Raw genomic sequence first — 10,450 nt, 5'->3', positions numbered from 1 at the left:
AGCCATAAACAATTAAAGCCCCTTTAAAACTGCATTCTTTGGTCTGTAGTGGTAGTGCATGGTGGATTTGCTGAATTCACGATAAGCATACAGACGGATGTACGGTGAAGTCCTCTGAAAGATGTTTTTCTTTATGCAATGAGCAGATGGAGTATTTATTGCCCGACATTTTGTGTGTCTGCAAGCTTAGCTGTCTGTTGAACCGAGAAAGGACATTGTTGCTAAGGCTGCGAGAGTCAATTTAAAAAGCAAAGCAGCAGCCTGTTAAAAAAAAAAAAAAAACTACAATAAAATAAAATATGCTAAAAGGCTTAGATGAATTCATCTGTGGGTTTGTTACCATTAGCAACCCTTTTCATAAGCCTGTCATCTGACCCATTGTTACTGTGGAAATAGGAACAAAAATGAATTAAACAGAACATTTTATAAGTTACACGAGGTCCTGTGAAAATGAAAAACAAGCTACAATGTGGCCAAGCTCAGTTTTATATTTTTCAAAAAAATAACTAGCACAGACTACAAATCCCTGAAAAAAATACAAGGCGTCTTTAAGCAATTTGGTAGAATTTCATCTGTTGGCATTTGAGCATCACACACCAACAAGCACAACGTTTAAATTTTTTATGTTAATATAGATATCCATGTCTGTATATAGTGAATAGAAACTCCACACAACCCTGTGGGGAAAAAAAATACAGGTTTTTGTTTTGCAAGAAAAAAAAATGACAACCAACATAAATTACAGAATTTTTCTTTTTGTTATTTATTTACACCTGTAATATGACTTATAACCTGGACAACTTAATAGAAAAACAGTCTTGAGGGGAAACCCAGTCCAAAATCATATGGTGTGTTACTTATTTTAATATAATATATACATTTGTATTCTGAACTAAAGATATTTGATAAAGTATGTCAAAAACTGTAATAAGTTAAAAAGTAATTGTTGTGAAGACAAAAAGGTAATATTTAAAAATATTGTTTATGTCATAAAGTTGATTGTTGTAATAACAATTGCTGTATATCAGTCAATAGTAGAGCAGGGTTGTAACTAGTTACATTTACTTGCGTAAAAGTAAAACTATACAGTTTAGGTTAAAGTTTCTCTAAAGCTATTTGTTCTAATGTTACTTTCTATCAAATGAGGTCAAGTAAATATTCAGTATATATTTTCATGGGTGTTATTGCAATGTTGTAACATGTATCCCTTTATAGACAAATTATGCTAAAAATTATAAGGGGTGAGCTCATCATTTTTAACAATCCCGATTTGTTGTGAAACGAAGATGCAGAATAAATACTACAAATGTTGGCTGATGCATATCTGTCTCACACCAAGGATGCCATTGGAAATAATCTGATGCCATCTTGTGGTCAGAGTGTGTACTACATCTTGATCATGGAAGTGCAGAACTCTGATGACAAACTCAAGAAATAGTGTAATAGTCTCCTGATGTAGATTGTACAATGAAGGAAAATTCAACTGATTTCTAACTGAAATATCAAAATAGACAACATATGATCAAAATGTTAAGTTTCATGCTTTTTATTAACACTAGGAAACCAAGGAATGAAAGCATACTGTTCATTAACTGGGGCGAAGGCGATGAGGATGGTAGGAGCCGACGAGTTGCTGGTTTGAAAACCAGAACAGCTGAACCTTTGGGGCTTTAATCAGACAAACTTTAAATTATGGGGTGTGTGCATCATCTACTGCTTAGCTTAAACTTGGACATTAATTATGAACGCTGCTCTCATCCACAGTAATGACATTTACACACTCGTCCATCCACATTGTTTCAGTGTTTATCTTTTTCTCAAAAATTTCAGATTTTTTTGCAGTCGTGTTGTTCAGGCACGAGGTCACGTTTGAAGGGGAGAAAGCTTTCAGCTTTACTATACAAAGCTTTTCTTCCACTTTGAGTATGTTTTTGGACTACGGGAGGAAGCCAAGGTACCCAGAGAGAACCCACATATGTAAGGCAAGAAAACCATTTCATAAAGACCTCATGCTAGGATTTAAACTAAGGATCTTCTTGTTGGAAGGCACCAGTTCTACTAACTAGTATTTGTCTTCATAAAATCTATAATCAGCATCAAGGCGCCTTGGAGATGTCTTTTTTAATCAAATAGATTCAGTCAGACTCACTGTTCTAGGAGGGCATTGTTGAATATTTTCATTGTTAATGAATGTTGAGAACTCACGCTCTTCAAAGCAAAGTGAAGTAATCCTTTATGTTCCACCGACTGAGAAAACCAAAGGCTTCTCTGCTATCATGATGAGAACTCTTTCCTTTGTTCTTACCTTGATCTGTCCACAGAGAATGATTCAGAGCTCGTCGCTCTCCTCTCATTCATTTACATTTTTCCACTGCAGAGCTGCATTTAATCATCACACAGATCATTTATAGAAATGATGAGTGGAACCAAAATCAAGCAAAACCTGAACATTTCGTAATTAAACACTAAAACTAAAGCTCCTCGCCTCACCCCCCCTTCATACGTTTTCTTAGAGAGAAATACAAAAAAAACAAAAAACATTTAATTATTCTTTACTATTCTTTAGTAGATAAGGGATGCCATCTTGGAGTAAACAAACTTCCATTCCTTGGAAACTATGAATCACACAAAGTGATTTTAAAGTTCATCAATTCATGACAGCAATATAGAAACGATTGATTGTCTGCAGTGTGGATTCCAGATTATTCTAATAAATATTCTTAGTATGATGCTGGACAACTCAATATTTCCTCCACTCTCTTCTCGCTCCAGGTACATGACACATTAACCAGTTTGGTTACATTTAGCAATCGCATATGACCTAGTGGATTTTGTAACACACAAGAATGCAAAAAAAACAACAATAAAAGGTGTGCCCTCATAAACCAAAAGCTAATAGCAAAAGGTTTCTTCTTAATTAAAGATGCAAATTAGGCATTTAAGAATTGTAATCAAGGCTGAATCATTTTGTTGCCGCTTCAATGCCCATTGCATTAAAGATATGACAAAGAAATGTGTCATATGAAAATTTATGAAACAGAAAACATGTTCTGAGACAGAAGTGTTAAAATTTCAACTTTCAGCAGCTAAAGTGAAATAGTGAGCCACTGCATATTCACGGTTCAGTATTGGCAGATTCACCTGATCCCAAATTTTTCTGTGGTAGGTAATTCCATATTTGGAGAAAATTCAACTCTTGGTGGATTTTTTGCTTGTCCATAGACATTTTCTTTCAGATTCAAAAGAAAATCCAGCATGAGAATATGAAGTACACACAAGACTACTTCAGATGCTATTGGCTGGCGTTTGCAAAGCAACAAATCTAGAAGTCCCATTCATTTTCCATGGTGCTGACTGGCTGCAACCACAAGAGTGGAGATAAAACTCTAAATATTAGTACCTGCTCCAGGTTGAGATGGGTTTCACTTTGCGTATTAATGCATGTTAAAGTATACTTTGTCTTTGAAATGTTAAAATATTGAGGTATGAGCGTTTCAAGAGGGGGTCTCAAGTGGGAACCCCGCAAGTCCTGGGGGTCCACTGTACTCTATGTTCACCTCTATAAGAGGCAAAAAACTGTTTCATATACTGTAATAGAAATACTGGAGTTTGTTCTTTATATTGAATATTTAAGCATTATGGATTAATTTACTCCTTTTTTATTAGACTTCTTTTACAAACAGATTCACACCTTGATTTTTCCCCAGGGATAAATTCCCAGTGCTTGCAGCGAGAAAAAGTAAAACAAAAATTCTATTAGAAAAAGACACACATATTTACACAAACACAATGGGTAAGTAGGTAAGGAATAAAAATCATTCATTTTGTGAATCAAGTTCAGCATTTTAGTTCAGAACAGATGAATCAATAACACTGGGGAACAAAACTCCTGGCAGTTTGTATTGAATTTTAAAACAGCTACTTTCACTTTTTTCCCCGTGACATTTAACTGAACTTTTTCACTTAATTGAACTAATATAAAGTGTGCAACCCTCTTGTCAGCCTTGAAAATGTAGAGGAGCTTTGGTAACTAATAAGTCTCCTGACACTCTACAAAGTACTGAGGACTGATAGTCTGTTGCCCCTTGACTTTATCAGGTTTCTCTTTCAATTTCAGTCACATACTGTGTCAGATTATTTGCATATAAATCAGTCAATACATGCATGGCACATGATACAATATATATTTTATTGTACTATTTATAGAAACAGTACAATAAAAATATATTGACAGAATATACCGCTGAAGATGCACTGATTTGCAATTTGAATCCAATTTCCAATTTTCAGTTTTGTAACGTCCATTTTAATTTCTCTCTTAGAACTATAATTATTTGCATTCACAATTTTTTCTAACTGTCCTACAGAGAGCAATTAATTATATATATATATACATATATATATATATATATATATATATATATATATATATATATATATATATGCCAAGAAAAGAGCCAACTTTCCATTTTCTCTTGGTCAGCTCAAATGATGAACCAAACAATGAATAGAAAGTTGAAATTTTACAGCGTGTTTTATTACATGACTTGTGTGTTTCAGATAACTCACAGTAAATAGCAGCCTCTGTGTATGTTCCTTGTATGTAGGTCCACACTATAATTTAAATTTAGAAACAGGTTACAGACAAAGAAAGATATGGGAAAGTTTTTAGCTTTCCGGGATCTGTTGAAATCTGGCTCCTACAGACAAAATTACATACGGACCTTCTAATAATCTATGTACTTCAACATTTTTGGTTGGTTTGTTGCTTTAACAAGATTAAGAGAACACATTCTTTATGAAACCTGCATTAGACTACCTAGAAAATCAACTCATCTTTTAGCTGTATCAAACTTAGTTGTGCAAGCAGATGGGTCACCGGCCCACTGGTGGTCCGCAAGGTACTGCATGTAAAGGACCGTTTTTTTGCCGTGAGCTCAAAGTGTGACGCATACCGTTAGCTTACCAAAAGATTGTGTTTTTTTTTAAAAAAAACCATGGATAATTAGCTTAAAACCTGGTCACTCAAAATAAAAACTGAAGATATAGGCAAAAACAGCAGGATTAATTTGATGATCGGAAGAAGTGTCATTCACGAACAAGGAGGGTTTTGTTTTTGGTAAAGCAACTCAAGTTTATTTTTCTTTTATTGTGCTTCTGAATTATAATTAGCCCTAAAAATGTTAATGCACACACCATTTGGTAGTAAAGAGCGTCTTCTTTTTTAATGTCAATTTGTTTATCATTGGAAAGATTAAGATTCACACTTACAGAATCTGTAAATAACTCAAAATACCCTCAGTAGACTTGTACATGATTTCGTTGTGGCCTGTTATATTTACCAAACTGCATGAACAAAGAAAACCACAATATGTTAAGAGACCAATATTTTCATTTCAGGTTGCAAACATTAAGATATTGCGTTATTGTGAGCAATTCCAAGTTAGGTGGTCCAGGAGTTTTTGTTAAACGGGTTAAGTGGTCCTCAGCCTGAAACAGTTTGAGAAACATGACATTAGAATAAGTAGAACTCCACTGACTGCTATGCTGAACCATCACAGACATTTTGGTTGAGCACTCCAGCAATTTATGGAAGACCTCATTATTGTACCATCTTTAGTTGTTTTAGCTATATATCATGAGTAAAGGAACATCAATTATTTAAATGTTTATGCAAATGAAATGACCTTTAAAATGTTTTTATACAAGCACTAAGCAGGCACATGAATATTAAAATGTTTTCGTTGGACAGTTTCCTAAATGATCATTTGCTGAACATGACTATTTTTTCCATAAATACATTATGTTTTTTTTGCTAGTATGGTTGTGTCAGTGATGCTGATTCATTGAATGACCTTTACAAAAAACACAACTTTCTCTCCTATAGTAAACTGTGTTCTTTGTGAAAGGGTAAAGCTGTGACCAGTTTACATTTATGTAAATTAAGGTTGGAGTCACTTTAAGACTCTTATCAATTAATACAGACCAACACATGCATTCTCTTATGTTTAAAACTTTGTAAGTAGCTTAATTTTTAGTTTTTTGTTAAATTAAATTTGTTTTACACCTTCCTTATGATTTAAACTAGTCGCATGAAAAGGACGAAGTGAATCCTTTTACTCGCCGGGACATTAATAGCTCAGCCTCACACTACCTATTCATATGTAAAACTGGCTTGTAAGAATGCTAGAGAGATGAATAAGACATGAGGATCATGCATGATTTAAGAATCTAAAATGAGTAACACAGATAGGCTGCAACCACCATAGGCTGGTGTGTTGGCCTCCAGCTGCAGGAACAAAGGTAGACATTGTTCCTGCATCACCTCAGAAAACGACTGAGAACAGTCACAGCTGAATTATGATTAACAGGCAATATTGGAATGCATTTGCTCAATGGCATTTTCTGAATTAATTCAATTTTGGGTTTATGAATTAAAGAGAAGCCATGTCAATTATAATCATTAATTCACTGGAGAAGTTAGGCGTGAAATCCCTTTTCATCTTTCGCATTCACTTCCTCGTTTCTGAGTGTGGCGCCTGATCATGTCTCAGTCCATTACTGCAACCGAATCAGACCACAGATAATGGAGCTCAGTGGAGGTGAAAAGGCAGCAGATAGTGGGAGATCTCATTTACTAACCAATAACTGCACCAATTCCAACAAACATGAATTCATACAGTAGACTTTATGCGACTTCAAAGAGGAATGTGAGGTACATCCATGGACACATGCAAAGTCTTTAAATTGATATCCATGTTTTGTATTCAAACAATAACAGATATTTTGAACTAAAAAAAATACCCCATTACTGCCTCTAATTACCACCAGTAGTCTTTGCCATTGCACTGCTGAACCATTGCAAAGAAAAATTCAGCTTTGATACATCTTTGTTTTTTTGGGGTTGGCTTTTCTCAAAAAGATTCACTTTTTAGTCTTTGAAATTGAAAAAAGCTGCTAAAAGGTCAGACATGAGGCATGCAGTTACACAGCGGGATTTTCTAACATGAGCAAAAAAGAGGAAAAATTTGTGAATGTTCTAAATGCCTCAAACATATTTGGTTTTTTTTTATTCTTTTTGTCCCTTTTTTTAAAAAAAATTCTGTGGTATTTTTCAAATGATAAAATGTCTTGCATGTTTTATTATTTCACAGCATTAAGTATTATCCATCAAATGTGCACAATTAAAATGGACTTGAAAATTATAATTTATGGACATTAAAAGATCTACATAATCAAATCCAAATAATATTTGTGCTGTATTTCTATAAAAATCAGGGAAGTTTATTGTGCAAAATGTTAATGTGAATGCTCAGATCAGCAAAGACAAACCTAAAATAAATTACTCGGTATAATTTTATAGGTAAATAAATTAGGCAGTCTGAATCCTATGTCTTATTTATGTAAACCCTTATAATCTTGATTGCCAGAGTGTCCACAAGTATACATCAATCTTGTGCTTTGAGGTTCCTTGATATTATATTGTTTATCCCCCAGATACCTTCCTACAACTTGCAAGAATCTGTTTAGATGTATTCTGTCTTTTTTCAATACATTTTCTATTTACACTTAGTGATAAAGTTTAATCTGTTATTTTCCTTAAACTTATATTTGTTGTTTTAGTATCCAGGGACGCAACGGTATGTTTTGCTTATCAGCATTTTGTTATAGACTTGTTTTGCTAAATATTTAAATCAATATGATTTATGTAAGCCTAGAGGAACCGTGAAATTAGTGTGCTTTGCAGATAAATAAGATGGAAATTTGAGTTGCATAATTCCTTGCATATGGATTGAAGTAAATTTGTACAAATTCATTAACATGCATGTTGTGTTAAAGTAACAAGAGGTTAAGTCTTTGTTTGTCAAAGCCACTTACCCAACACAAATGAGCAGAAAGTAAAGTCACAGCTATCTTTATTACTAAAGAGCAATCTAAGCAAATTGAACTTTGTTTCCATTTACCCTTATTTTACCCCCTAAATGACCAGCTGCTAACATCCTAGAGAAACCCATCAATGTTTTCATCTTTAATCAAATTGATTGTTCCAACAGTGTCTTCACAGGTCTGCCTAAAAAGTTAGACAGCTGCAGCTGATCCAGAATGCTGCCGCTCGCATTCTCACTAAAACTAGGAAAATGGAGCACATCAGCAGCTAAGTCTTTATATCAACTAACTGTAACTCAGAATAGACTTTAAAATACTCCTGTTAGTTTATAAATCTCTGAACAACTTAGAACCAAAATACCCTAAAGATCCATTGTTGTGGCATCAACCTTTCTGGTTGAGGTAGTTCTAGACTACTCAGCATCTCTAGAACCAAATATGGAGAAGCAACTTTCACTTTTTATGCTCCTCTAACCTGGAACAAACTTTCAGAAAACTACAAGAACAGCTTTAACACCCAATTTCTTAAATCAAGTTTAAAAGCCTATTTCTTTATAACTTCCTTTGATTAATATGAAAACCATTTTTTATTTTGCTTTCCTTTTTTATGCCACTGGTCTCTAAAGTTTATGCTTTCATCATGTAATTGCTCTGCTACCGAAATGTCTGATGCAAATAAGCTTGCATTGCCAAAAAAAAAAAACCTTTTTCATTGCTTTGATTAAAACTGTATACTGGTTGCACCTCTGATCCCATTTTCTGAATTTAAAGGCTTGCTGTGGAGTAAATCTGATGCTGCAGAATGTTGTATTTTTATGGGTGTTCTGAAATATATTCCTTCAAAACTTTCCACACAGTGGAGTGGTGAGGCTAGAAACCTTAGTTCAGTTCATATAAGCTGCAAGCATATTCAATTAAACATTTCATTTGTCTGAGAGATTCTGCTTTAATGGGTGATGATATTGTAATATTCATGAGTCATTAGTGTCTTTGACCTTGTCCCTATGAAAAAGAGAAATGGTCACAGAATCTTTCTCTTGGATAAGTGAATAATTTCTCTGTGTGTGTGTCATGTTCGGTTCAATGAACCTCAATAAAAGACTTTTGACAAGCCAGCTATTATTACATTATTATCAGCACTATCCACATAATAGAAAAGGTGGTAATTTATTAGTTTAGAAAATAAAAAGAAGTCCCTGGCTTAGTTTTATATTCCCCTTTAAGATGATTCAGGTACGAGTTAGAAATATTACCCTGAGAGAAAAGTAACATTAAACCCAAATACTCAGAAAGGGATTTGCACTGAAAATCAGAGACTGTGGAGCCTTGACATTAAAATCTGCAGAACTAAATGTTTTACTATAGCTTCAGAGCTTGTGCTTATTTTTTTAACTGATTAATTCCAGTCAAATATTAAAATCCCATAGATGTTGATTTAAAATAGAGGCACCTGATGTTCAAGCTGCTAGTATTTCACACCATAAACATGACTTATCATGCTATGCACCATGATATTAAATGTTGACATGAAGAGGTTGCTGAGATTTATTTTTGTTTTTTAATGCAACTGAGCCCTGAGGAGTCATTAAAGAAGAAACGTACTGTTACTGCAGCAGAATAAAGGAGCTTCATTCACAATATCAGGCTGGTGAAAATGAAACAACTTCATCCAACCAAGTGTCTTAGAGGCCCATCACTTCTGAATATTCCAGAATAAAACTTCATCTAAAAAGTCAGATGAAAAAACAACCCAGCAGCAAACTAGTCATAAAAATGTAAAATTTTTAAGATCTAACCTGATCAGAGTGACTGAGGTTGATGCGAGACAAAATTTAGCAGACTAATGATGAATAATCACCACTGTCAAATTTAGTGTGTCATCAATTTTACAGCTCATATTTTCAATGCTTTTCTCCTCCCCAAAAAACTATTTAAAAAAAAACCTAGCAAATTCAATAAGTTTAAATCATTTCACCTCAATTTTGTGTTGTAAAAATCTGCCTGTGCATACCACCTGTTAAAAAGATAATGTCCCTCAAATTAAACTAAAAATAAAGCATTTCTAGTTAATTTCCAATTGAAGCTACATCTTTCAATGTTTCAAGCAAAACATATTGAACTTTTTCTTGCGGAACTCCAGTTTTATTTTGCAACCTCTTGATTTAGGCATCACCAGTCACATTCATGTCATTATATCTCTTAAGTGTTGCTACAGCTGCTTTAAAAGTCTATGGTACGTGACGGTTAAGGATAGATTAATCATATATAATATGCTTCTGATATATATTAATCATATATATGATTAATCATATATAATATGCATTTCCTTATTAAAGGAAATGCTTCTTTAAATAATTTGGTTGGGCAGGCAAACTGAAGGTTTACATGAAGATATTTGTCATAACTTCAAAGCTCAACTGAGTCAGAAATGTAAAAAAAAAAAAAAGGTTCAACAGTTACAGCTACTCAATAGGATGCCAGTAATTTTATTTTTAAAATAATCAATTTATTCATAAAGACCCCCATGAATTGGATATCTGATAACACCACTCAGTTCTTGGAT

The sequence above is a fragment of the Xiphophorus hellerii genome, chromosome 23 (assembly GCF_003331165.1).
Source record: "Xiphophorus hellerii strain 12219 chromosome 23, Xiphophorus_hellerii-4.1, whole genome shotgun sequence".
NCBI classification, from domain to species: Eukaryota; Metazoa; Chordata; class Actinopteri; order Cyprinodontiformes; family Poeciliidae; genus Xiphophorus; species Xiphophorus hellerii.
Note: the sequence above shows the minus strand (reverse complement) of the source record.